Source organism: Rhinoderma darwinii, unplaced genomic scaffold, assembly GCF_050947455.1.
Source record: "Rhinoderma darwinii isolate aRhiDar2 unplaced genomic scaffold, aRhiDar2.hap1 Scaffold_4416, whole genome shotgun sequence".
NCBI classification, from domain to species: Eukaryota; Metazoa; Chordata; class Amphibia; order Anura; family Rhinodermatidae; genus Rhinoderma; species Rhinoderma darwinii.
In genome coordinates, this window is record NW_027463880.1 from 38386 (window position 1) to 64430 (window position 26045).

Genomic DNA, 26045 nt, shown 5'->3' on the forward strand with positions numbered 1-26045 from the left:
TATCGCTTCTCGGCCTTTTGGCTAAGATCAAGTGTAGTATCTGTTCTTATCAGTTTAATATCTGATACGTCCCCTATCTGGGGACCATATATTAAATGGATTTTTAGAACAGGGAGATGGAAATAGAGCTTGCTCTGTCCACTCCACGCATTGACCTGGTATTGCAGTATTTCCAGGACCGGTGCACCCTTTCCTTATGTGTTGACTAAAAGCAGATTCCAAAAGTGTTTTTTGTCTTTGCTATTGTTTCTGTCTTTCTGAAGGGATCTACCCTTTTAATCCCATTATTTCAACACCTGTTGGACAATGCATGAGTGATAATGAGCTCATTGATTAAATGCAATTAATGAATAGATTGCCACCTCTTGTTGTGTGTCGTCTGTGTTTCTGTGTTTCCGGCATTTCACATTGGAACACCTCATTCACCTTCCTTGTCTTCTCTCCACCCTCCCTTTTAGGTAAGTTAAAGAGCTGCACCTGAGCCAGCCACTGATTGATTGATTGATTGATTGATTGATTGATTGATTGATTGATGCAGCACAACAGTCAAATAGTGGAGTGGAGTAGGGGAACAGCAAACAGCCAATAAAGCAGCCCGCCCGCTCGCCTGCCCGCCACAATGGACCTACCTGTGTACACTAGATGGATGTGATGGAATGTACTGTCGTCCCTACATTTCAAGAAGAAGTAAGAATTGCAGTTGCAACAAAGCCTTGCTTGCCTACAAAGAGAGCAGCAATTTGGATTTGTTACTATGTTACCTAGAAGAATAACAAACTGTGCAAGGATGGAGGTTGTAGGAGCAAGGAGAAGTTGTCTGTAAAGTTGGTGGATGCCTATTTTCCATTTTGCAGTCCCTTGTCTCCCTCTTGTGGCCTCCTGGAGGCAACTAGCTGTGCAAAAAAAAGACAGCCTGGCGGCCGGCTGTTGCAGTGTTGCCCTCTCAGGCAACACTGAGTGACTGACTGAGCCTCACCGTCTTATATAAAGTTCAGACGGAACTTTGCACGTGTCATAGTGGAGCCCTCAGGATTCCAGAGCCAGCTTTCTGACATCATAATGGGGCCTCAGAGATAAAAGCCTGGGCCCAGGCAGTGTTGGTCAGTGCTGCTCAGCAGGCAGCACTGGACTGGATTACAGCTGATACAAGGTGTGAAGGAACAAGGGGTGGCTGTGGGCATGCACTTGCTGCCGCTGCCAGTGTTTATCTGCATGGCAGCAGGGCATTTGGGCGTTGCCAGGAAGGCGTTTTTATGTCGATTCCTCCTCTTTCAGCACTGCATTGTGGTGCAAGCAAAAGAAGCAAATCCTGTCTGGCTTCCTCTCCGGCCTTTATTCACCTCCCGTGTAGCTGTGAGTGTGTGAGCCTGCAGGGCCCCATGGAATTGCCTAGAAGTAGGCTGAATCGCTGCAAGGGCTGAACAGCAGTATCGGGCAGGCTCGGGCAACGCGCGGCCCGTTCGGGTTATCGCTTCTCAGCCTTTTGGCTAAGATCAAGTGTAGTATCTGTTCTTATCAGTTTAATATCTGATACGTCCCCTATCTGGGGACCATATATTAAATGGATTTTTAGAACAGGGAGATGGAAATAGAGCTTGCTCTGTCCACTCCACGCATTGACCTGGTATTGCAGTATTTCCAGGACCGGTGCACCCTTTCCTTATGTGTTGACTAAAAGCAGATTCCAAAAGTGTTTTTTGTCTTTGCTATTGTTTCTGTCTTTCTGAAGGGATCTCCCCTTTTAATCCCATTATTTCAACACCTGTTGGACAATGCATGAGTGATAATGAGCTCATTGATTAAATGCAATTAATGAATAGATTGCCACCTCTTGTTGTGTGTCGTCTGTGTTTCTGTGTTTCCGGCATTTCACATTGGAACACCTCATTCACCTTCCTTGTCTTCTCTCCGCCCTCCCTTTTAGGTAAGTTAAAGAGCTGCACCTGAGCCAGCCACTGATTGATTGATTGATTGATTGATTGATTGATTGATTGATTGATTGATTGATTGATGCAGCACAACAGTCAAATAGTGGAGTGGAGTAGGGGAACAGCAAACAGCCAATAAAGCAGCCCGCCCGCTCGCCTGCCCGCCACAATGGCACAATGGACCTACCTGTGTACACTAGATGGATGTGATGGAATGTACTGTCGTCCCTACATTTCAAGAAGAAGTAAGAATTGCAGTTGCAACAAAGCCTTGCTTGCCTACAAAGAGAGCAGCAATTTGGATTTGTTACTATGTTACCTAGAAGAATAACAAACTGTGCAAGGATGGAGGTTGTAGGAGCAAGGAGAAGTTGTCTGTAAAGTTGGTGGATGCCTATTTTCCATTTTGCAGTCCCTTGTCTCCCTCTTGTGGCCTCCTGGAGGCAACTAGCTGTGCAAAAAAAAGACAGCCTGGCGGCCGGCTGTTGCAGTGTTGCCCTCTCAGGCAACACTGAGTGACTGACTGAGCCTCACCGTCTTATATAAAGTTCAGACGGAACTTTGCACGTGTCATAGTGGAGCCCTCAGGATTCCAGAGCCAGCTTTCTGACATCATAATGGGGCCTCAGAGATAAAAGCCTGGGCCCAGGCAGTGTTGGTCAGTGCTGCTCAGCAGGCAGCACTGGACTGGACTGGATTACAGCTGATACAAGGTGTGAAGGAACAAGGGGTGGCTGTGGGCATGCACTTGCTGCCGCTGCCAGTGTTTATCTGCATGGCAGCAGGGCATTTGGGCGTTGCCAGGAAGGCGTTTTTATGTAGATTCCTCCTCTTTCAGCACTGCATTGTGGTGCAAGCAAAAGAAGCAAATCCTGTCTGGCTTCCTCTCCGGCCTTTATTCACCTCCCGTGTAGCTGTGAGTGTGTGAGCCTGCAGGGCCCCATGGAATTGCCTAGAAGTAGGCTGAATCGCTGCAAGGGCTGAACAGCAGTATCGGGCAGGCTCGGGCAACGCGCGGCCCGTTCGGGTTATCGCTTCTCGGCCTTTTGGCTAAGATCAAGTGTAGTATCTGTTCTTATCAGTTTAATATCTGATACGTCCCCTATCTGGGGACCATATATTAAATGGATTTTTAGAACAGGGAGATGGAAATAGAGCTTGCTCTGTCCACTCCACGCATTGACCTGGTATTGCAGTATTTCCAGGACCGGTGCACCCTTTCCTTATGTGTTGACTAAAAGCAGATTCCAAAAGTGTTTTTTGTCTTTGCTATTGTTTCTGTCTTTCTGAAGGGATCTCCCCTTTTAATCCCATTATTTCAACACCTGTTGGACAATGCATGAGTGATAATGAGCTCATTGATTAAATGCAATTAATGAATAGATTGCCACCTCTTGTTGTGTGTCGTCTGTGTTTCTGTGTTTCCGGCATTTCACATTGGAACACCTCATTCACCTTCCTTGTCTTCTCTCCGCCCTCCCTTTTAGGTAAGTTAAAGAGCTGCACCTGAGCCAGCCACTTGATTGATTGATTGATTGATTGATTGATTGATTGATTGATTGATTGATGCAGCACAACAGTCAAATAGTGGAGTGGAGTAGGGGAACAGCAAACAGCCAATAAAGCAGCCCGCCCGCTCGCCTGCCCGCCACAATGGACCTACCTGTGTACACTAGATGGATGTGATGGAATGTACTGTCGTCCCTACATTTCAAGAAGAAGTAAGAATTGCAGTTGCAACAAAGCCTTGCTTGCCTACAAAGAGAGCAGCAATTTGGATTTGTTACTATGTTACCTAGAAGAATAACAAACTGTGCAAGGATGGAGGTTGTAGGAGCAAGGAGAAGTTGTCTGTAAAGTTGGTGGATGCCTATTTTCCATTTTGCAGTCCCTTGTCTCCCTCTTGTGGCCTCCTGGAGGCAACTAGCTGTGCAAAAAAAAGACAGCCTGGCGGCCGGCTGTTGCAGTGTTGCCCTCTCAGGCAACACTGAGTGACTGACTGAGCCTCACCGTCTTATATAAAGTTCAGACGGAACTTTGCACGTGTCATAGTGGAGCCCTCAGGATTCCAGAGCCAGCTTTCTGACATCATAATGGGGCCTCAGAGATAAAAGCCTGGGCCCAGGCAGTGTTGGTCAGTGCTGCTCAGCAGGCAGCACTGGACTGGACTGGATTACAGCTGATACAAGGTGTGAAGGAACAAGGGGTGGCTGTGGGCATGCACTTGCTGCCGCTGCCAGTGTTTATCTGCATGGCAGCAGGGCATTTGGGCGTTGCCAGGAAGGCGTTTTTATGTAGATTCCTCCTCTTTCAGCACTGCATTGTGGTGCAAGCAAAAGAAGCAAATCCTGTCTGGCTTCCTCTCCGGCCTTTATTCACCTCCCGTGTAGCTGTGAGTGTGTGAGCCTGCAGGGCCCCATGGAATTGCCTAGAAGTAGGCTGAATCGCTGCAAGGGCTGAACAGCAGTATCGGGCAGGCTCGGGCAACGCGCGGCCCGTTCGGGTTATCGCTTCTCGGCCTTTTGGCTAAGATCAAGTGTAGTATCTGTTCTTATCAGTTTAATATCTGATACGTCCCCTATCTGGGGACCATATATTAAATGGATTTTTAGAACAGGGAGATGGAAATAGAGCTTGCTCTGTCCACTCCACGCATTGACCTGGTATTGCAGTATTTCCAGGACCGGTGCACCCTTTCCTTATGTGTTGACTAAAAGCAGATTCCAAAAGTGTTTTTTGTCTTTGCTATTGTTTCTGTCTTTCTGAAGGGATCTCCCCTTTTAATCCCATTATTTCAACACCTGTTGGACAATGCATGAGTGATAATGAGCTCATTGATTAAATGCAATTAATGAATAGATTGCCACCTCTTGTTGTGTGTCGTCTGTGTTTCTGTGTTTCCGGCATTTCACATTGGAACACCTCATTCACCTTCCTTGTCTTCTCTCCGCCCTCCCTTTTAGGTAAGTTAAAGAGCTGCACCTGAGCCAGCCACTGATTGATTGATTGATTGATTGATTGATTGATTGATTGATTGATTGATTGATTGATGCAGCACAACAGTCAAATAGTGGAGTGGAGTAGGGGAACAGCAAACAGCCAATAAAGCAGCCCGCCCGCTCGCCTGCCCGCCACAATGGACCTACCTGTGTACACTAGATGGATGTGATGGAATGTACTGTCGTCCCTACATTTCAAGAAGAAGTAAGAATTGCAGTTGCAACAAAGCCTTGCTTGCCTACAAAGAGAGCAGCAATTTGGATTTGTTACTATGTTACCTAGAAGAATAACAAACTGTGCAAGGATGGAGGTTGTAGGAGCAAGGAGAAGTTGTCTGTAAAGTTGGTGGATGCCTATTTTCCATTTTGCAGTCCCTTGTCTCCCTCTTGTGGCCTCCTGGAGGCAACTAGCTGTGCAAAAAAAAGACAGCCTGGCGGCCGGCTGTTGCAGTGTTGCCCTCTCAGGCAACACTGAGTGACTGACTGAGCCTCACCGTCTTATATAAAGTTCAGACAGAACTTTGCACGTGTCATAGTGGAGCCCTCAGGATTCCAGAGCCAGCTTTCTGACATCATAATGGGGCCTCAGAGATAAAAGCCTGGGCCCAGGCAGTGTTGGTCAGTGCTGCTCAGCAGGCAGCACTGGACTGGACTGGATTACAGCTGATACAAGGTGTGAAGGAACAAGGGGTGGCTGTGGGCATGCACTTGCTGCCGCTGCCAGTGTTTATCTGCATGGCAGCAGGGCATTTGGGCGTTGCCAGGAAGGCGTTTTTATGTAGATTCCTCCTCTTTCAGCACTGCATTGTGGTGCAAGCAAAAGAAGCAAATCCTGTCTGGCTTCCTCTCCGGCCTTTATTCACCTCCCGTGTAGCTGTGAGTGTGTGAGCCTGCAGGGCCCCATGGAATTGCCTAGAAGTAGGCTGAATCGCTGCAAGGGCTGAACAGCAGTATCGGGCAGGCTCGGGCAACGCGCGGCCCGTTCGGGTTATCGCTTCTCGGCCTTTTGGCTAAGATCAAGTGTAGTATCTGTTCTTATCAGTTTAATATCTGATACGTCCCCTATCTGGGGACCATATATTAAATGGATTTTTAGAACAGGGAGATGGAAATAGAGCTTGCTCTGTCCACTCCACGCATTGACCTGGTATTGCAGTATTTCCAGGACCGGTGCACCCTTTCCTTATGTGTTGACTAAAAGCAGATTCCAAAAGTGTTTTTTGTCTTTGCTATTGTTTCTGTCTTTCTGAAGGGATCTCCCCTTTTAATCCCATTATTTCAACACCTGTTGGACAATGCATGAGTGATAATGAGCTCATTGATTAAATGCAATTAATGAATAGATTGCCACCTCTTGTTGTGTGTCGTCTGTGTTTCTGTGTTTCCGGCATTTCACATTGGAACACCTCATTCACCTTCCTTGTCTTCTCTCCGCCCTCCCTTTTAGGTAAGTTAAAGAGCTGCACCTGAGCCAGCCACTGATTGATTGATTGATTGATTGATTGATTGATTGATTGATTGATTGATTGATTGATTGATGCAGCACAACAGTCAAATAGTGGAGTGGAGTAGGGGAACAGCAAACAGCCAATAAAGCAGCCCGCCCGCTCGCCTGCCCGCCACAATGGACCTACCTGTGTACACTAGATGGATGTGATGGAATGTACTGTCGTCCCTACATTTCAAGAAGAAGTAAGAATTGCAGTTGCAACAAAGCCTTGCTTGCCTACAAAGAGAGCAGCAATTTGGATTTGTTACTATGTTACCTAGAAGAATAACAAACTGTGCAAGGATGGAGGTTGTAGGAGCAAGGAGAAGTTGTCTGTAAAGTTGGTGGATGCCTATTTTCCATTTTGCAGTCCCTTGTCTCCCTCTTGTGGCCTCCTGGAGGCAACTAGCTGTGCAAAAAAAAGACAGCCTGGCGGCCGGCTGTTGCAGTGTTGCCCTCTCAGGCAACACTGAGTGACTGACTGAGCCTCACCGTCTTATATAAAGTTCAGACGGAACTTTGCACGTGTCATAGTGGAGCCCTCAGGATTCCAGAGCCAGCTTTCTGACATCATAATGGGGCCTCAGAGATAAAAGCCTGGGCCCAGGCAGTGTTGGTCAGTGCTGCTCAGCAGGCAGCACTGGACTGGACTGGATTACAGCTGATACAAGGTGTGAAGGAACAAGGGGTGGCTGTGGGCATGCACTTGCTGCCGCTGCCAGTGTTTATCTGCATGGCAGCAGGGCATTTGGGCGTTGCCAGGAAGGCGTTTTTATGTAGATTCCTCCTCTTTCAGCACTGCATTGTGGTGCAAGCAAAAGAAGCAAATCCTGTCTGGCTTCCTCTCCGGCCTTTATTCACCTCCCGTGTAGCTGTGAGTGTGTGAGCCTGCAGGGCCCCATGGAATTGCCTAGAAGTAGGCTGAATCGCTGCAAGGGCTGAACAGCAGTATCGGGCAGGCTCGGGCAACGCGCGGCCCGTTCGGGTTATCGCTTCTCGGCCTTTTGGCTAAGATCAAGTGTAGTATCTGTTCTTATCAGTTTAATATCTGATACGTCCCCTATCTGGGGACCATATATTAAATGGATTTTTAGAACAGGGAGATGGAAATAGAGCTTGCTCTGTCCACTCCACGCATTGACCTGGTATTGCAGTATTTCCAGGACCGGTGCACCCTTTCCTTATGTGTTGACTAAAAGCAGATTCCAAAAGTGTTTTTTGTCTTTGCTATTGTTTCTGTCTTTCTGAAGGGATCTCCCCTTTTAATCCCATTATTTCAACACCTGTTGGACAATGCATGAGTGATAATGAGCTCATTGATTAAATGCAATTAATGAATAGATTGCCACCTCTTGTTGTGTGTCGTCTGTGTTTCTGTGTTTCCGGCATTTCACATTGGAACACCTCATTCACCTTCCTTGTCTTCTCTCCGCCCTCCCTTTTAGGTAAGTTAAAGAGCTGCACCTGAGCCAGCCACTGATTGATTGATTGATTGATTGATTGATTGATTGATTGATTGATTGATTGATGCAGCACAACAGTCAAATAGTGGAGTGGAGTAGGGGAACAGCAAACAGCCAATAAAGCAGCCCGCCCGCTCGCCTGCCCGCCACAATGGACCTACCTGTGTACACTAGATGGATGTGATGGAATGTACTGTCGTCCCTACATTTCAAGAAGAAGTAAGAATTGCAGTTGCAACAAAGCCTTGCTTGCCTACAAAGAGAGCAGCAATTTGGATTTGTTACTATGTTACCTAGAAGAATAACAAACTGTGCAAGGATGGAGGTTGTAGGAGCAAGGAGAAGTTGTCTGTAAAGTTGGTGGATGCCTATTTTCCATTTTGCAGTCCCTTGTCTCCCTCTTGTGGCCTCCTGGAGGCAACTAGCTGTGCAAAAAAAAGACAGCCTGGCGGCCGGCTGTTGCAGTGTTGCCCTCTCAGGCAACACTGAGTGACTGACTGAGCCTCACCGTCTTATATAAAGTTCAGACGGAACTTTGCACGTGTCATAGTGGAGCCCTCAGGATTCCAGAGCCAGCTTTCTGACATCATAATGGGGCCTCAGAGATAAAAGCCTGGGCCCAGGCAGTGTTGGTCAGTGCTGCTCAGCAGGCAGCACTGGACTGGACTGGATTACAGCTGATACAAGGTGTGAAGGAACAAGGGGTGGCTGTGGGCATGCACTTGCTGCCGCTGCCAGTGTTTATCTGCATGGCAGCAGGGCATTTGGGCGTTGCCAGGAAGGCGTTTTTATGTAGATTCCTCCTCTTTCAGCACTGCATTGTGGTGCAAGCAAAAGAAGCAAATCCTGTCTGGCTTCCTCTCCGGCCTTTATTCACCTCCCGTGTAGCTGTGAGTGTGTGAGCCTGCAGGGCCCCATGGAATTGCCTAGAAGTAGGCTGAATCGCTGCAAGGGCTGAACAGCAGTATCGGGCAGGCTCGGGCAACGCGCGGCCCGTTCGGGTTATCGCTTCTCGGCCTTTTGGCTAAGATCAAGTGTAGTATCTGTTCTTATCAGTTTAATATCTGATACGTCCCCTATCTGGGGACCATATATTAAATGGATTTTTAGAACAGGGAGATGGAAATAGAGCTTGCTCTGTCCACTCCACGCATTGACCTGGTATTGCAGTATTTCCAGGACCGGTGCACCCTTTCCTTATGTGTTGACTAAAAGCAGATTCCAAAAGTGTTTTTTGTCTTTGCTATTGTTTCTGTCTTTCTGAAGGGATCTCCCCTTTTAATCCCATTATTTCAACACCTGTTGGACAATGCATGAGTGATAATGAGCTCATTGATTAAATGCAATTAATGAATAGATTGCCACCTCTTGTTGTGTGTCGTCTGTGTTTCTGTGTTTCCGGCATTTCACATTGGAACACCTCATTCACCTTCCTTGTCTTCTCTCCGCCCTCCCTTTTAGGTAAGTTAAAGAGCTGCACCTGAGCCAGCCACTGATTGATTGATTGATTGATTGATTGATTGATTGATTGATTGATTGATTGATTGATGCAGCACAACAGTCAAATAGTGGAGTGGAGTAGGGGAACAGCAAACAGCCAATAAAGCAGCCCGCCCGCTCGCCTGCCCGCCACAATGGACCTACCTGTGTACACTAGATGGATGTGATGGAATGTACTGTCGTCCCTACATTTCAAGAAGAAGTAAGAATTGCAGTTGCAACAAAGCCTTGCTTGCCTACAAAGAGAGCAGCAATTTGGATTTGTTACTATGTTACCTAGAAGAATAACAAACTGTGCAAGGATGGAGGTTGTAGGAGCAAGGAGAAGTTGTCTGTAAAGTTGGTGGATGCCTATTTTCCATTTTGCAGTCCCTTGTCTCCCTCTTGTGGCCTCCTGGAGGCAACTAGCTGTGCAAAAAAAAGACAGCCTGGCGGCCGGCTGTTGCAGTGTTGCCCTCTCAGGCAACACTGAGTGACTGACTGAGCCTCACCGTCTTATATAAAGTTCAGACGGAACTTTGCACGTGTCATAGTGGAGCCCTCAGGATTCCAGAGCCAGCTTTCTGACATCATAATGGGGCCTCAGAGATAAAAGCCTGGGCCCAGGCAGTGTTGGTCAGTGCTGCTCAGCAGGCAGCACTGGACTGGACTGGATTACAGCTGATACAAGGTGTGAAGGAACAAGGGGTGGCTGTGGGCATGCACTTGCTGCCGCTGCCAGTGTTTATCTGCATGGCAGCAGGGCATTTGGGCGTTGCCAGGAAGGCGTTTTTATGTAGATTCCTCCTCTTTCAGCACTGCATTGTGGTGCAAGCAAAAGAAGCAAATCCTGTCTGGCTTCCTCTCCGGCCTTTATTCACCTCCCGTGTAGCTGTGAGTGTGTGAGCCTGCAGGGCCCCATGGAATTGCCTAGAAGTAGGCTGAATCGCTGCAAGGGCTGAACAGCAGTATCGGGCAGGCTCGGGCAACGCGCGGCCCGTTCGGGTTATCGCTTCTCGGCCTTTTGGCTAAGATCAAGTGTAGTATCTGTTCTTATCAGTTTAATATCTGATACGTCCCCTATCTGGGGACCATATATTAAATGGATTTTTAGAACAGGGAGATGGAAATAGAGCTTGCTCTGTCCACTCCACGCATTGACCTGGTATTGCAGTATTTCCAGGACCGGTGCACCCTTTCCTTATGTGTTGACTAAAAGCAGATTCCAAAAGTGTTTTTTGTCTTTGCTATTGTTTCTGTCTTTCTGAAGGGATCTCCCCTTTTAATCCCATTATTTCAACACCTGTTGGACAATGCATGAGTGATAATGAGCTCATTGATTAAATGCAATTAATGAATAGATTGCCACCTCTTGTTGTGTGTCGTCTGTGTTTCTGTGTTTCCGGCATTTCACATTGGAACACCTACCTCATTCACCTTCCTTGTCTTCTCTCCGCCCTCCCTTTTAGGTAAGTTAAAGAGCTGCACCTGAGCCAGCCACTGATTGATTGATTGATTGATTGATTGATTGATTGATTGATGCAGCACAACAGTCAAATAGTGGAGTGGAGTAGGGGAACAGCAAACAGCCAATAAAGCAGCCCGCCCGCTCGCCTGCCCGCCACAATGGACCTACCTGTGTACACTAGATGGATGTGATGGAATGTACTGTCGTCCCTACATTTCAAGAAGAAGTAAGAATTGCAGTTGCAACAAAGCCTTGCTTGCCTACAAAGAGAGCAGCAATTTGGATTTGTTACTATGTTACCTAGAAGAATAACAAACTGTGCAAGGATGGAGGTTGTAGGAGCAAGGAGAAGTTGTCTGTAAAGTTGGTGGATGCCTATTTTCCATTTGCAGTCCCTTGTCTCCCTCTTGTGGCCTCCTGGAGGCAACTAGCTGTGCAAAAAAAAGACAGCCTGGCGGCCGGCTGTTGCAGTGTTGCCCTCTCAGGCAACACTGAGTGACTGACTGAGCCTCACCGTCTTATATAAAGTTCAGACGGAACTTTGCACGTGTCATAGTGGAGCCCTCAGGATTCCAGAGCCAGCTTTCTGACATCATAATGGGGCCTCAGAGATAAAAGCCTGGGCCCAGGCAGTGTTGGTCAGTGCTGCTCAGCAGGCAGCACTGGACTGGACTGGATTACAGCTGATACAAGGTGTGAAGGAACAAGGGGTGGCTGTGGGCATGCACTTGCTGCCGCTGCCAGTGTTTATCTGCATGGCAGCAGGGCATTTGGGCGTTGCCAGGAAGGCGTTTTTATGTAGATTCCTCCTCTTTCAGCACTGCATTGTGGTGCAAGCAAAAGAAGCAAATCCTGTCTGGCTTCCTCTCCGGCCTTTATTCACCTCCCGTGTAGCTGTGAGTGTGTGAGCCTGCAGGGCCCCATGGAATTGCCTAGAAGTAGGCTGAATCGCTGCAAGGGCTGAACAGCAGTATCGGGCAGGCTCGGGCAACGCGCGGCCCGTTCGGGTTATCGCTTCTCGGCCTTTTGGCTAAGATCAAGTGTAGTATCTGTTCTTATCAGTTTAATATCTGATACGTCCCCTATCTGGGGACCATATATTAAATGGATTTTTAGAACAGGGAGATGGAAATAGAGCTTGCTCTGTCCACTCCACGCATTGACCTGGTATTGCAGTATTTCCAGGACCGGTGCACCCTTTCCTTATGTGTTGACTAAAAGCAGATTCCAAAAGTGTTTTTTGTCTTTGCTATTGTTTCTGTCTTTCTGAAGGGATCTCCCCTTTTAATCCCATTATTTTCAACACCTGTTGGACAATGCATGAGTGATAATGAGCTCATTGATTAAATGCAATTAATGAATAGATTGCCACCTCTTGTTGTGTGTCGTCTGTGTTTCTGTGTTTCCGGCATTTCACATTGGAACACCTCATTCACCTTCCTTGTCTTCTCTCCGCCCTCCCTTTTAGGTAAGTTAAAGAGCTGCACCTGAGCCAGCCACTGATTGATTGATTGATTGATTGATTGATTGATTGATTGATGCAGCACAACAGTCAAATAGTGGAGTGGAGTAGGGGAACAGCAAACAGCCAATAAAGCAGCCCGCCCGCTCGCCTGCCCGCCACAATGGGACCTACCTGTGTACACTAGATGGATGTGATGGAATGTACTGTCGTCCGTACATTTCAAGAAGAAGTAAGAATTGCAGTTGCAACAAAGCCTTGCTTGCCTACAAAGGGAGCAGCAATTTGGATTTGTTACTATGTTACCTAGAAGAATAACAAACTGTGCAAGGATGGAGGTTGTAGGAGCAAGGAGAAGTTGTCTGTAAAGTTGGTGGATGCCTATTTTCCATTTTGCAGTCCCTTGTCTCCCTCTTGTGGCCTCCTGGAGGCAACTAGCTGTGCAAAAAAAAGACAGCCTGGCGGCCGGCTGTTGCAGTGTTGCCCTCTCAGGCAACACTGAGTGACTGACTGAGCCTCACCGTCTTATATAAAGTTCAGACGGAACTTTGCACGTGTCATAGTGGAGCCCTCAGGATTCCAGAGCCAGCTTTCTGACATCATAATGGGGCCTCAGAGATAAAAGCCTGGGCCCAGGCAGTGTTGGTCAGTGCTGCTCAGCAGGCAGCACTGGACTGGACTGGATTACAGCTGATACAAGGTGTAAAGGAACAAGGGGTGGCTGTGGGCATGCACTTGCTGCCGCTGCCAGTGTTTATCTGCATGGCAGCAGGGCATTTGGGCGTTGCCAGGAAGGCGTTTTTATGTAGATTCCTCCTCTTTCAGCACTGCATTGTGGTGCAAGCAAAAGAAGCAAATCCTGTCTGGCTTCCTCTCCGGCCTTTATTCACCTCCCGTGTAGCTGTGAGTGTGTGAGCCTGCAGGGCCCCATGGAATTGCCTAGAAGTAGGCTGAATCGCTGCAAGGGCTGAACAGCAGTATCGGGCAGGCTCGGGCAACGCGCGGCCCGTTCGGGTTATCGCTTCTCGGCCTTTTGGCTAAGATCAAGTGTAGTATCTGTTCTTATCAGTTTAATATCTGATACGTCCCCTATCTGGGGACCATATATTAAATGGATTTTTAGAACAGGGAGATGGAAATAGAGCTTGCTCTGTCCACTCCACGCATTGACCTGGTATTGCAGTATTTCCAGGACCGGTGCACCCTTTCCTTATGTGTTGACTAAAAGCAGATTCCAAAAGTGTTTTTTGTCTTTGCTATTGTTTCTGTCTTTCTGAAGGGATCTCCCCTTTTAATCCCATTATTTCAACACCTGTTGGACAATGCATGAGTGATAATGAGCTCATTGATTAAATGCAATTAATGAATAGATTGCCACCTCTTGTTGTGTGTCGTCTGTGTTTCTGTGTTTCCGGCATTTCACATTGGAACACCTCATTCACCTTCCTTGTCTTCTCTCCGCCCTCCCTTTTAGGTAAGTTAAAGAGCTGCACCTGAGCCAGCCACTGATTGATTGATTGATTGATTGATGATTGATTGATTGATTGATTGATTGATTGATTGATTGATTGATTGATTGATTGATGCAGCACAACAGTCAAATAGTGGAGTGGAGTAGGGGAACAGCAAACAGCCAATAAAGCAGCCCGCCCGCTCGCCTGCCCGCCACAATGGACCTACCTGTGTACACTAGATGGATGTGATGGAATGTACTGTCGTCCCTACATTTCAAGAAGAAGTAAGAATTGCAGTTGCAACAAAGCCTTGCTTGCCTACAAAGAGAGCAGCAATTTGGATTTGTTACTATGTTACCTAGAAGAATAACAAACTGTGCAAGGATGGAGGTTGTAGGAGCAAGGAGAAGTTGTCTGTAAAGTTGGTGGATGCCTATTTTCCATTTTGCAGTCCCTTGTCTCCCTCTTGTGGCCTCCTGGAGGCAACTAGCTGTGCAAAAAAAAGACAGCCTGGCGGCCGGCTGTTGCAGTGTTGCCCTCTCAGGCAACACTGAGTGACTGACTGAGCCTCACCGTCTTATATAAAGTTCAGACGGAACTTTGCACGTGTCATAGTGGAGCCCTCAGGATTCCAGAGCCAGCTTTCTGACATCATAATGGGGCCTCAGAGATAAAAGCCTGGGCCCAGGCAGTGTTGGTCAGTGCTGCTCAGCAGGCAGCACTGGACTGGACTGGATTACAGCTGATACAAGGTGTGAAGGAACAAGGGGTGGCTGTGGGCATGCACTTGCTGCCGCTGCCAGTGTTTATCTGCATGGCAGCAGGGCATTTGGGCGTTGCCAGGAAGGCGTTTTTATGTAGATTCCTCCTCTTTCAGCACTGCATTGTGGTGCAAGCAAAAGAAGCAAATCCTGTCTGGCTTCCTCTCCGGCCTTTATTCACCTCCCGTGTAGCTGTGAGTGTGTGAGCCTGCAGGGCCCCATGGAATTGCCTAGAAGTAGGCTGAATCGCTGCAAGGGCTGAACAGCAGTATCGGGCAGGCTCGGGCAACGCGCGGCCCGTTCGGGTTATCGCTTCTCGGCCTTTTGGCTAAGATCAAGTGTAGTATCTGTTCTTATCAGTTTAATATCTGATACGTCCCCTATCTGGGGACCATATATTAAATGGATTTTTAGAACAGGGAGATGGAAATAGAGCTTGCTCTGTCCACTCCACGCATTGACCTGGTATTGCAGTATTTCCAGGACCGGTGCACCCTTTCCTTATGTGTTGACTAAAAGCAGATTCCAAAAGTGTTTTTTGTCTTTGCTATTGTTTCTGTCTTTCTGAAGGGATCTCCCCTTTTAATCCCATTATTTCAACACCTGTTGGACAATGCATGAGTGATAATGAGCTCATTGATTAAATGCAATTAATGAATAGATTGCCACCTCTTGTTGTGTGTCGTCTGTGTTTCTGTGTTTCCGGCATTTCACATTGGAACACCTCATTCACCTTCCTTGTCTTCTCTCCGCCCTCCCTTTTAGGTAAGTTAAAGAGCTGCACCTGAGCCAGCCACTGATTGATTGATTGATTGATTGATTGATTGATTGATTGATTGATGCAGCACAACAGTCAAATAGTGGAGTGGAGTAGGGGAACAGCAAACAGCCAATAAAGCAGCCCGCCCGCTCGCCTGCCCGCCACAATGGACCTACCTGTGTACACTAGATGGATGTGATGGAATGTACTGTCGTCCCTACATTTCAAGAAGAAGTAAGAATTGCAGTTGCAACAATGCCTTGCTTGCCTACAAAGAGAGCAGCAATTTGGATTTGTTACTATGTTACCTAGAAGAATAACAAACTGTGCAAGGATGGAGGTTGTAGGAGCAAGGAGAAGTTGTCTGTAAAGTTGGTGGATGCCTATTTTCCATTTTGCAGTCCCTTGTCTCCCTCTTGTGGCCTCCTGGAGGCAACTAGCTGTGCAAAAAAAAGACAGCCTGGCGGCCGGCTGTTGCAGTGTTGCCCTCTCAGGCAACACTGAGTGACTGACTGAGCCTCACCGTCTTATATAAAGTTCAGACGGAACTTTGCACGTGTCATAGTGGAGCCCTCAGGATTCCAGAGCCAGCTTTCTGACATCATAATGGGGCCTCAGAGATAAAAGCCTGGGCCCAGGCAGTGTTGGTCAGTGCTGCTCAGCAGGCAGCACTGGACTGGACTGGATTACAGCTGATACAAGGTGTGAAGGAACAAGGGGTGGCTGTGGGCATGCACTTGCTGCCGCTGCCAGTGTTTATCTGCATGGCAGCAGGGCATTTGGGCGTTGCCAGGAAGGCGTTTTTATGTAGATTCCTCCTCTTTCAGCACTGCATTGTGGTGCAAGCAAAAGAAGCAAATCCTGTCTGGCTTCCTCTCCGGCCTTTATTCACCTCCCGTGTAGCTGTGAGTGTGTGAGCCTGCAGGGCCCCATGGAATTGCCTAGAAGTAGGCTGAATCGCTGCAAGGGCTGAACAGCAGTATCGGGCAGGCTCGGGCAACGCGCGGCCCGTTCGGGTTATCGCTTCTCGGCCTTTTGGCTAAGATCAAGTGTAGTATCTGTTCTTATCAGTTTAATATCTGATATGTCCCCTATCTGGGGACCATATATTAAATGGATTTTTAGAACAGGGAGATGGAAATAGAGCTTGCTCTGTCCACTCCACGCATTGACCTGGTATTGCAGTATTTCCAGGACCGGTGCACCCTTTCCTTATGTGTTGACTAAAAGCAGATTCCAAAAGTGTTTTTTGTCTTTGCTATTGTTTCTGTCTTTCTGAAGGGATCTCCCCTTTTAATCCCATTATTTCAACACCTGTTGGACAATGCATGAGTGATAATGAGCTCATTGATTAAATGCAATTAATGAATAGATTGCCACCTCTTGTTGTGTGTCGTCTGTGTTTCTGTGTTTCCGGCATTTCACATTGGAACACCTCATTCACCTTCCTTGTCTTCTCTCCGCCCTCCCTTTTAGGTAAGTTAAAGAGCTGCACCTGAGCCAGCCACTGATTGATTGATTGATTGATTGATTGATTGATTGATTGATTGATTGATTGATGCAGCACAACAGTCAAATAGTGGAGTGGAGTAGGGGAACAGCAAACAGCCAATAAAGCAGCCCGCCCGCTCGCCTGCCCGCCACAATGGACCTACCTGTGTACACTAGATGGATGTGATGGAATGTACTGTCGTCCCTACATTTCAAGAAGAAGTAAGAATTGCAGTTGCAACAAAGCCTTGCTTGCCTACAAAGAGAGCAGCAATTTGGATTTGTTACTATGTTACCTAGAAGAATAACAAACTGTGCAAGGATGGAGGTTGTAGGAGCAAGGAGAAGTTGTCTGTAAAGTTGGTGGATGCCTATTTTCCATTTTGCAGTCCCTTGTCTCCCTCTTGTGGCCTCCTGGAGGCAACTAGCTGTGCAAAAAAAAGACAGCCTGGCGGCCGGCTGTTGCAGTGTTGCCCTCTCAGGCAACACTGAGTGACTGACTGAGCCTCACCGTCTTATATAAAGTTCAGACGGAACTTTGCACGTGTCATAGTGGAGCCCTCAGGATTCCAGAGCCAGCTTTCTGACATCATAATGGGGCCTCAGAGATAAAAGCCTGGGCCCAGGCAGTGTTGGTCAGTGCTGCTCAGCAGGCAGCACTGGACTGGACTGGATTACAGCTGATACAAGGTGTGAAGGAACAAGGGGTGGCTGTGGGCATGCACTTGCTGCCACTGCCAGTGTTTATCTGCATGGCAGCAGGGCATTTGGGCGTTGCCAGGAAGGCGTTTTTATGTAGATTCCTCCTCTTTCAGCACTGCATTGTGGTGCAAGCAAAAGAAGCAAATCCTGTCTGGCTTCCTCTCCGGCCTTTATTCACCTCCCGTGTAGCTGTGAGTGTGTGAGCCTGCAGGGCCCCATGGAATTGCCTAGAAGTAGGCTGAATCGCTGCAAGGGCTGAACAGCAGTATCGGGCAGGCTCGGGCAACGCGCGGCCCGTTCGGGTTATCGCTTCTCGGCCTTTTGGCTAAGATCAAGTGTAGTATCTGTTCTTATCAGTTTAATATCTGATACGTCCCCTATCTGGGGACCATATATTAAATGGATTTTTAGAACAGGGAGATGGAAATAGAGCTTGCTCTGTCCACTCCACGCATTGACCTGGTATTGCAGTATTTCCAGGACCGGTGCACCCTTTCCTTATGTGTTGACTAAAAGCAGATTCCAAAAGTGTTTTTTGTCTTTGCTATTGTTTCTGTCTTTCTGAAGGGATCTCCCCTTTTAATCCCATTATTTCAACACCTGTTGGACAATGCATGAGTGATAATGAGCTCATTGATTAAATGCAATTAATGAATAGATTGCCACCTCTTGTTGTGTGTCGTCTGTGTTTCTGTGTTTCCGGCATTTCACATTGGAACACCTCATTCACCTTCCTTGTCTTCTCTCTGCCCTCCCTTTTAGGTAAGTTAAAGAGCTGCACCTGAGCCAGCCACTGATTGATTGATTGATTGATTGATTGATTGATTGATTGATTGATTGATTGATTGATTGATTGATTGATGCAGCACAACAGTCAAATAGTGGAGTGGAGTAGGGGAACAGCAAACAGTCAATAAAGCAGCCCGCCCGCTCGCCTGCCCGCCACAATGGACCTACCTGTGTACACTAGATGGATGTGATGGAATGTACTGTCGTCCCTACATTTCAAGAAGAAGTAAGAATTGCAGTTGCAACAAAGCCTTGCTTGCCTACAAAGAGAGCAGCAATTTGGATTTGTTACTATGTTACCTAGAAGAATAACAAACTGTGCAAGGATGGAGGTTGTAGGAGCAAGGAGAAGTTGTCTGTAAAGTTGGTGGATGCCTATTTTCCATTTTGCAGTCCCTTGTCTCCCTCTTGTGGCCTCCTGGAGACAACTAGCTGTGCAAAAAAAAGACAGCCTGGCGGCCGGCTGTTGCAGTGTTGCCCTCTCAGGCAACACTGAGTGACTGACTGAGCCTCACCGTCTTATATAAAGTTCAGACGGAACTTTGCACGTGTCATAGTGGAGCCCTCAGGATTCCAGAGCCAGCTTTCTGACATCATAATGGGGCCTCAGAGATAAAAGCCTGGGCCCAGGCAGTGTTGGTCAGTGCTGCTCAGCAGGCAGCACTGGACTGGACTGGATTACAGCTGATACAAGGTGTGAAGGAACAAGGGGTGGCTGTGGGCATGCACTTGCTGCCGCTGCCAGTGTTTATCTGCATGGCAGCAGGGCATTTGGGCGTTGCCAGGAAGGCGTTTTTATGTAGATTCCTCCTCTTTCAGCACTGCATTGTGGTGCAAGCAAAAGAAGCAAATCCTGTCTGGCTTCCTCTCCGGCCTTTATTCACCTCCCGTGTAGCTGTGAGTGTGTGAGCCTGCAGGGCCCCATGGAATTGCCTAGAAGTAGGCTGAATCGCTGCAAGGGCTGAACAGCAGTATCGGGCAGGCTCGGGCAACGCGCGGCCCGTTCGGGTTATCGCTTCTCGGCCTTTTGGCTAAGATCAAGTGTAGTATCTGTTCTTATCAGTTTAATATCTGATACGTCCCCTATCTGGGGACCATATATTAAATGGATTTTTAGAACAGGGAGATGGAAATAGAGCTTGCTCTGTCCACTCCACGCATTGACCTGGTATTGCAGTATTTCCAGGACCGGTGCACCCTTTCCTTATGTGTTGACTAAAAGCAGATTCCAAAAGTGTTTTTTGTCTTTGCTATTGTTTCTGTCTTTCTGAAGGGATCTCCCCTTTTAATCCCATTATTTCAACACCTGTTGGACAATGCATGAGTGATAATGAGCTCATTGATTAAATGCAATTAATGAATAGATTGCCACCTCTTGTTGTGTGTCGTCTGTGTTTCTGTGTTTCCGGCATTTCACATTGGAACACCTCATTCACCTTCCTTGTCTTCTCTCCGCCCTCCCTTTTAGGTAAGTTAAAGAGCTGCACCTGAGCCAGCCACTGATTGATTGATTGATTGATTGATTGATTGATTGATGCAGCACAACAGTCAAATAGTGGAGTGGAGTAGGGGAACAGCAAACAGCCAATAAAGCAGCCCGCCCGCTCGCCTGCCCGCCACAATGGACCTACCTGTGTACACTAGATGGATGTGATGGAATGTACTGTCGTCCCTACATTTCAAGAAGAAGTAAGAATTGCAGTTGCAACAAAGCCTTGCTTGCCTACAAAGAGAGCAGCAATTTGGATTTGTTACTATGTTACCTAGAAGAATAACAAACTGTGCAAGGATGGAGGTTGTAGGAGCAAGGAGAAGTTGTCTGTAAAGTTGGTGGATGCCTATTTTCCATTTTGCAGTCCCTTGTCTCCCTCTTGTGGCCTCCTGGAGGCAACTAGCTGTGCAAAAAAAAGACAGCCTGGCGGCCGGCTGTTGCAGTGTTGCCCTCTCAGGCAACACTGAGTGACTGACTGAGCCTCACCGTCTTATATAAAGTTCAGACGGAACTTTGCACGTGTCATAGTGGAGCCCTCAGGATTCCAGAGCCAGCTTTCTGACATCATAATGGGGCCTCAGAGATAAAAGCCTGGGCCCAGGCAGTGTTGGTCAGTGCTGCTCAGCAGGCAGCACTGGACTGGACTGGATTACAGCTGATACAAGGTGTGAAGGAACAAGGGGTGGCTGTGGGCATGCACTTGCTGCCGCTGCCAGTGTTTATCTGCATGGCAGCAGGGCATTTGGGCGTTGCCAGGAAGGCGTTTTTATGTAGATTCCTCCTCTTTCAGCACTGCATTGTGGTGCAAGCAAAAGAAGCAAATCCTGTCTGGCTTCCTCTCCGGCCTTTATTCACCTCCCGTGTAGCTGTGAGTGTGTGAGCCTGCAGGGCCCCATGGAATTGCCTAGAAGTAGGCTGAATCGCTGCAAGGGCTGAACAGCAGTATCGGGCAGGCTCGGGCAACGCGCGGCCCGTTCGGGTTATCGCTTCTCGGCCTTTTGGCTAAGATCAAGTGTAGTATCTGTTCTTATCAGTTTAATATCTGATACGTCCCCTATCTGGGGACCATATATTAAATGGATTTTTAGAACAGGGAGATGGAAATAGAGCTTGCTCTGTCCACTCCACGCATTGACCTGGTATTGCAGTATTTCCAGGACCGGTGCACCCTTTCCTTATGTGTTGACTAAAAGCAGATTCCAAAAGTGTTTTTTGTCTTTGCTATTGTTTCTGTCTTTCTGAAGGGATCTCCCCTTTTAATCCCATTATTTCAACACCTGTTGGACAATGCATGAGTGATAATGAGCTCATTGATTAAATGCAATTAATGAATAGATTGCCACCTCTTGTTGTGTGTCGTCTGTGTTTCTGTGTTTCCGGCATTTCACATTGGAACACCTCATTCACCTTCCTTGTCTTCTCTCCGCCCTCCCTTTTAGGTAAGTTAAAGAGCTGCACCTGAGCCAGCCACTGATTGATTGCTTGATTGATTGATTGATTGATTGATTGATTGATTGATTGATTGATTGATGCAGCACAACAGTCAAATAGTGGAGTGGAGTAGGGGAACAGCAAACAGCCAATAAAGCAGCCCGCCCGCTCGCCTGCCCGCCACAATGGACCTACCTGTGTACACTAGATGGATGTGATGGAATGTACTGTCGTCCCTACATTTCAAGAAGAAGTAAGAATTGCAGTTGCAACAAAGCCTTGCTTGCCTACAAAGAGAGCAGCAATTTGGATTTGTTACTATGTTACCTAGAAGAATAACAAACTGTGCAAGGATGGAGGTTGTAGGAGCAAGGAGAAGTTGTCTGTAAAGTTGGTGGATGCCTATTTTCCATTTTGCAGTCCCTTGTCTCCCTCTTGTGGCCTCCTGGAGGCAACTAGCTGTGCAAAAAAAAGACAGCCTGGCGGCCGGCTGTTGCAGTGTTGCCCTCTCAGGCAACACTGAGTGACTGACTGAGCCTCACCGTCTTATATAAAGTTCAGACGGAACTTTGCACGTGTCATAGTGGAGCCCTCAGGATTCCAGAGCCAGCTTTCTGACATCATAATGGGGCCTCAGAGATAAAAGCCTGGGCCCAGGCAGTGTTGGTCAGTGCTGCTCAGCAGGCAGCACTGGACTGGACTGGATTACAGCTGATACAAGGTGTGAAGGAACAAGGGGTGGCTGTGGGCATGCACTTGCTGCCACTGCCAGTGTTTATCTGCATGGCAGCAGGGCATTTGGGCGTTGCCAGGAAGGCGTTTTTATGTAGATTCCTCCTCTTTCAGCACTGCATTGTGGTGCAAGCAAAAGAAGCAAATCCTGTCTGGCTTCCTCTCCGGCCTTTATTCACCTCCCGTGTAGCTGTGAGTGTGTGAGCCTGCAGGGCCCCATGGAATTGCCTAGAAGTAGGCTGAATCGCTGCAAGGGCTGAACAGCAGTATCGGGCAGGCTCGGGCAACGCGCGGCCCGTTCGGGTTATCGCTTCTCGGCCTTTTGGCTAAGATCAAGTGTAGTATCTGTTCTTATCAGTTTAATATCTGATACGTCCCCTATCTGGGGACCATATATTAAATGGATTTTTAGAACAGGGAGATGGAAATAGAGCTTGCTCTGTCCACTCCACGCATTGACCTGGTATTGCAGTATTTCCAGGACCGGTGCACCCTTTCCTTATGTGTTGACTAAAAGCAGATTCCAAAAGTGTTTTTTGTCTTTGCTATTGTTTCTGTCTTTCTGAAGGGATCTCCCCTTTTAATCCCATTATTTCAACACCTGTTGGACAATGCATGAGTGATAATGAGCTCATTGATTAAATGCAATTAATGAATAGATTGCCACCTCTTGTTGTGTGTCGTCTGTGTTTCTGTGTTTCCGGCATTTCACATTGGAACACCTCATTCACCTTCCTTGTCTTCTCTCCGCCCTCCCTTTTAGGTAAGTTAAAGAGCTGCACCTGAGCCAGCCACTGATTGATTGATTGATTGATTGATTGATTGATTGATTGATTGATTGATTGATTGATTGATTGATTGATGCAGCACAACAGTCAAATAGTGGAGTGGAGTAGGGGAACAGCAAACAGCCAATAAAGCAGCCCGCCCGCTCGCCTGCCCGCCACAATGGACCTACCTGTGTACACTAGATGGATGTGATGGAATGTACTGTCGTCCCTACATTTCAAGAAGAAGTAAGAATTGCAGTTGCAACAAAGCCTTGCTTGCCTACAAAGAGAGCAGCAATTTGGATTTGTTACTATGTTACCTAGAAGAATAACAAACTGTGCAAGGATGGAGGTTGTAGGAGCAAGGAGAAGTTGTCTGTAAAGTTGGTGGATGCCTATTTTCCATTTTGCAGTCCCTTGTCTCCCTCTTGTGGCCTCCTGGAGGCAACTAGCTGTGCAAAAAAAAGACAGCCTGGCGGCCGGCTGTTGCAGTGTTGCCCTCTCAGGCAACACTGAGTGACTGACTGAGCCTCACCGTCTTATATAAAGTTCAGACGGAACTTTGCACGTGTCATAGTGGAGCCCTCAGGATTCCAGAGCCAGCTTTCTGACATCATAATGGGGCCTCAGAGATAAAAGCCTGGGCCCAGGCAGTGTTGGTCAGTGCTGCTCAGCAGGCAGCACTGGACTGGACTGGATTACAGCTGATACAAGGTGTGAAGGAACAAGGGGTGGCTGTGGGCATGCACTTGCTGCCGCTGCCAGTGTTTATCTGCATGGCAGCAGGGCATTTGGGCGTTGCCAGGAAGGCGTTTTTATGTAGATTCCTCCTCTTTCAGCACTGCATTGTGGTGCAAGCAAAAGAAGCAAATCCTGTCTGGCTTCCTCTCCGGCCTTTATTCACCTCCCGTGTAGCTGTGAGTGTGTGAGCCTGCAGGGCCCCATGGAATTGCCTAGAAGTAGGCTGAATCGCTGCAAGGGCTGAACAGCAGTATCGGGCAGGCTCGGGCAACGCGCGGCCCGTTCGGGTTATCGCTTCTCGGCCTTTTGGCTAAGATCAAGTGTAGTATCTGTTCTTATCAGTTTAATATCGGATACGTCCCCTATCTGGGGACCATATATTAAATGGATTTTTAGAACAGGGAGATGGAAATAGAGCTTGCTCTGTCCACTCCACGCATTGACCTGGTATTGCAGTATTTCCAGGACCGGTGCACCCTTTCCTTATGTGTTGACTAAAAGCAGATTCCAAAAGTGTTTTTTGTCTTTGCTATTGTTTCTGTCTTTCTGAAGGGATCTCCCCTTTTAATCCCATTATTTCAACACCTGTTGGACAATGCATGAGTGATAATGAGCTCATTGATTAAATGCAATTAATGAATAGATTGCCACCTCTTGTTGTGTGTCGTCTGTGTTTCTGTGTTTCCGGCATTTCACATTGGAACACCTCATTCACCTTCCTTGTCTTCTCTCCGCCCTCCCTTTTAGGTAAGTTAAAGAGCTGCACCTGAGCCAGCCACTGATTGATTGATTGATTGATTGATTGATTGATTGATTGATTGATTGATTGATGCAGCACAACAGTCAAATAGTGGAGTGGAGTAGGGGAACAGCAAACAGCCAATAAAGCAGCCCGCCCGCTCGCCTGCCCGCCACAATGGACCTACCTGTGTACACTAGATGGATGTGATGGAATGTACTGTCGTCCCTACATTTCAAGAAGAAGTAAGAATTGCAGTTGCAACAAAGCCTTGCTTGCCTACAAAGAGAGCAGCAATTTGGATTTGTTACTATGTTACCTAGAAGAATAACAAACTGTGCAAGGATGGAGGTTGTAGGAGCAAGGAGAAGTTGTCTGTAAAGTTGGTGGATGCCTATTTTCCATTTTGCAGTCCCTTGTCTCCCTCTTGTGGCCTCCTGGAGGCAACTAGCTGTGCAAAAAAAAGACAGCCTGGCGGCCGGCTGTTGCAGTGTTGCCCTCTCAGGCAACACTGAGTGACTGACTGAGCCTCACCGTCTTATATAAAGTTCAGACGGAACTTTGCACGTGTCATAGTGGAGCCCTCAGGATTCCAGAGCCAGCTTTCTGACATCATAATGGGGCCTCAGAGATAAAAGCCTGGGCCCAGGCAGTGTTGGTCAGTGCTGCTCAGCAGGCAGCACTGGACTGGACTGGATTACAGCTGATACAAGGTGTGAAGGAACAAGGGGTGGCTGTGGGCATGCACTTGCTGCCGCTGCCAGTGTTTATCTGCATGGCAGCAGGGCATTTGGGCGTTGCCAGGAAGGCATTTTTATGTAGATTCCTCCTCTTTCAGCACTGCATTGTGGTGCAAGCAAAAGAAGCAAATCCTGTCTGGCTTCCTCTCCGGCCTTTATTCACCTCCCGTGTAGCTGTGAGTGTGTGAGCCTGCAGGGCCCCATGGAATTGCCTAGAAGTAGGCTGAATCGCTGCAAGGGCTGAACAGCAGTATCGGGCAGGCTCGGGCAACGCGCGGCCCGTTCGGGTTATCGCTTCTCGGCCTTTTGGCTAAGATCAAGTGTAGTATCTGTTCTTATCAGTTTAATATCTGATACGTCCCCTATCTGGGGACCATATATTAAATGGATTTTTAGAACAGGGAGATGGAAATAGAGCTTGCTCTGTCCACTCCACGCATTGACCTGGTATTGCAGTATTTCCAGGACCGGTGCACCCTTTCCTTATGTGTTGACTAAAAGCAGATTCCAAAAGTGTTTTTTGTCTTTGCTATTGTTTCTGTCTTTCTGAAGGGATCTCCCCTTTTAATCCCATTATTTCAACACCTGTTGGACAATGCATGAGTGATAATGAGCTCATTGATTAAATGCAATTAATGAATAGATTGCCACCTCTTGTTGTGTGTCGTCTGTGTTTCTGTGTTTCCGGCATTTCACATTGGAACACCTCATTCACCTTCCTTGTCTTCTCTCCGCCCTCCCTTTTAGGTAAGTTAAAGAGCTGCACCTGAGCCAGCCACTGATTGATTGATTGATTGATTGATTGATTGATTGATTGATTGATTGATTGATTGATGCAGCACAACAGTCAAATAGTGGAGTGGAGTAGGGGAACAGCAAACAGCCAATAAAGCAGCCCGCCCGCTCGCCTGCCCGCCACAATGGACCTACCTGTGTACACTAGATGGATGTGATGGAATGTACTGTCGTCCCTACATTTCAAGAAGAAGTAAGAATTGCAGTTGCAACAAAGCCTTGCTTGCCTACAAAGAGAGCAGCAATTTGGATTTGTTACTATGTTACCTAGAAGAATAACAAACTGTGCAAGGATGGAGGTTGTAGGAGCAAGGAGAAGTTGTCTGTAAAGTTGGTGGATGCCTATTTTCCATTTTGCAG

The 26045-nt window shown here is 47.6% G+C and overlaps 18 non-coding genes across 18 annotated transcripts; all 18 read left to right on the top strand.

Moving 5' to 3' along the window:
• Position 1: 1 nt before the first annotated feature.
• On the top strand, positions 2 to 192 carry LOC142714245 (U2 spliceosomal RNA). Its single transcript, XR_012870432.1, has one exon. It is a non-coding gene; the product is annotated as a U2 spliceosomal RNA (small nuclear RNA).
• A 1275-nt stretch (positions 193 to 1467) lies between these two features.
• LOC142714217 (U2 spliceosomal RNA) lies at positions 1468 to 1658 on the top strand. Its single transcript, XR_012870408.1, has one exon. It is a non-coding gene; the product is annotated as a U2 spliceosomal RNA (small nuclear RNA).
• Positions 1659 to 2958: 1300 nt separating this feature from the next.
• Positions 2959 to 3149, top strand: LOC142714246 (U2 spliceosomal RNA). The gene has a single exon (XR_012870433.1). It is a non-coding gene; the product is annotated as a U2 spliceosomal RNA (small nuclear RNA).
• Positions 3150 to 4434: 1285 nt separating this feature from the next.
• Positions 4435 to 4625, top strand: LOC142714247 (U2 spliceosomal RNA). The gene has a single exon (XR_012870434.1). It is a non-coding gene; the product is annotated as a U2 spliceosomal RNA (small nuclear RNA).
• Positions 4626 to 5917: 1292 nt separating this feature from the next.
• On the top strand, positions 5918 to 6108 carry LOC142714249 (U2 spliceosomal RNA). Its single transcript, XR_012870436.1, has one exon. It is a non-coding gene; the product is annotated as a U2 spliceosomal RNA (small nuclear RNA).
• A 1296-nt stretch (positions 6109 to 7404) lies between these two features.
• LOC142714250 (U2 spliceosomal RNA) lies at positions 7405 to 7595 on the top strand. The gene has a single exon (XR_012870437.1). It is a non-coding gene; the product is annotated as a U2 spliceosomal RNA (small nuclear RNA).
• Positions 7596 to 8883: 1288 nt separating this feature from the next.
• On the top strand, positions 8884 to 9074 carry LOC142714251 (U2 spliceosomal RNA). The gene has a single exon (XR_012870438.1). It is a non-coding gene; the product is annotated as a U2 spliceosomal RNA (small nuclear RNA).
• Positions 9075 to 10366: 1292 nt separating this feature from the next.
• LOC142714253 (U2 spliceosomal RNA) lies at positions 10367 to 10557 on the top strand. Its single transcript, XR_012870439.1, has one exon. It is a non-coding gene; the product is annotated as a U2 spliceosomal RNA (small nuclear RNA).
• A 1279-nt stretch (positions 10558 to 11836) lies between these two features.
• LOC142714254 (U2 spliceosomal RNA) lies at positions 11837 to 12027 on the top strand. The gene has a single exon (XR_012870440.1). It is a non-coding gene; the product is annotated as a U2 spliceosomal RNA (small nuclear RNA).
• A 1278-nt stretch (positions 12028 to 13305) lies between these two features.
• On the top strand, positions 13306 to 13496 carry LOC142714255 (U2 spliceosomal RNA). Its single transcript, XR_012870441.1, has one exon. It is a non-coding gene; the product is annotated as a U2 spliceosomal RNA (small nuclear RNA).
• Positions 13497 to 14811: 1315 nt separating this feature from the next.
• LOC142714256 (U2 spliceosomal RNA) lies at positions 14812 to 15002 on the top strand. The gene has a single exon (XR_012870442.1). It is a non-coding gene; the product is annotated as a U2 spliceosomal RNA (small nuclear RNA).
• A 1280-nt stretch (positions 15003 to 16282) lies between these two features.
• Positions 16283 to 16473, top strand: LOC142714188 (U2 spliceosomal RNA). Its single transcript, XR_012870381.1, has one exon. It is a non-coding gene; the product is annotated as a U2 spliceosomal RNA (small nuclear RNA).
• A 1288-nt stretch (positions 16474 to 17761) lies between these two features.
• Positions 17762 to 17952, top strand: LOC142714257 (U2 spliceosomal RNA). The gene has a single exon (XR_012870443.1). It is a non-coding gene; the product is annotated as a U2 spliceosomal RNA (small nuclear RNA).
• Positions 17953 to 19256: 1304 nt separating this feature from the next.
• Positions 19257 to 19447, top strand: LOC142714258 (U2 spliceosomal RNA). Its single transcript, XR_012870444.1, has one exon. It is a non-coding gene; the product is annotated as a U2 spliceosomal RNA (small nuclear RNA).
• A 1272-nt stretch (positions 19448 to 20719) lies between these two features.
• Positions 20720 to 20910, top strand: LOC142714259 (U2 spliceosomal RNA). The gene has a single exon (XR_012870445.1). It is a non-coding gene; the product is annotated as a U2 spliceosomal RNA (small nuclear RNA).
• A 1296-nt stretch (positions 20911 to 22206) lies between these two features.
• On the top strand, positions 22207 to 22397 carry LOC142714261 (U2 spliceosomal RNA). Its single transcript, XR_012870447.1, has one exon. It is a non-coding gene; the product is annotated as a U2 spliceosomal RNA (small nuclear RNA).
• A 1304-nt stretch (positions 22398 to 23701) lies between these two features.
• On the top strand, positions 23702 to 23892 carry LOC142714224 (U2 spliceosomal RNA). The gene has a single exon (XR_012870414.1). It is a non-coding gene; the product is annotated as a U2 spliceosomal RNA (small nuclear RNA).
• A 1288-nt stretch (positions 23893 to 25180) lies between these two features.
• Positions 25181 to 25371, top strand: LOC142714262 (U2 spliceosomal RNA). Its single transcript, XR_012870448.1, has one exon. It is a non-coding gene; the product is annotated as a U2 spliceosomal RNA (small nuclear RNA).
• Positions 25372 to 26045: the final 674 nt, after the last annotated feature.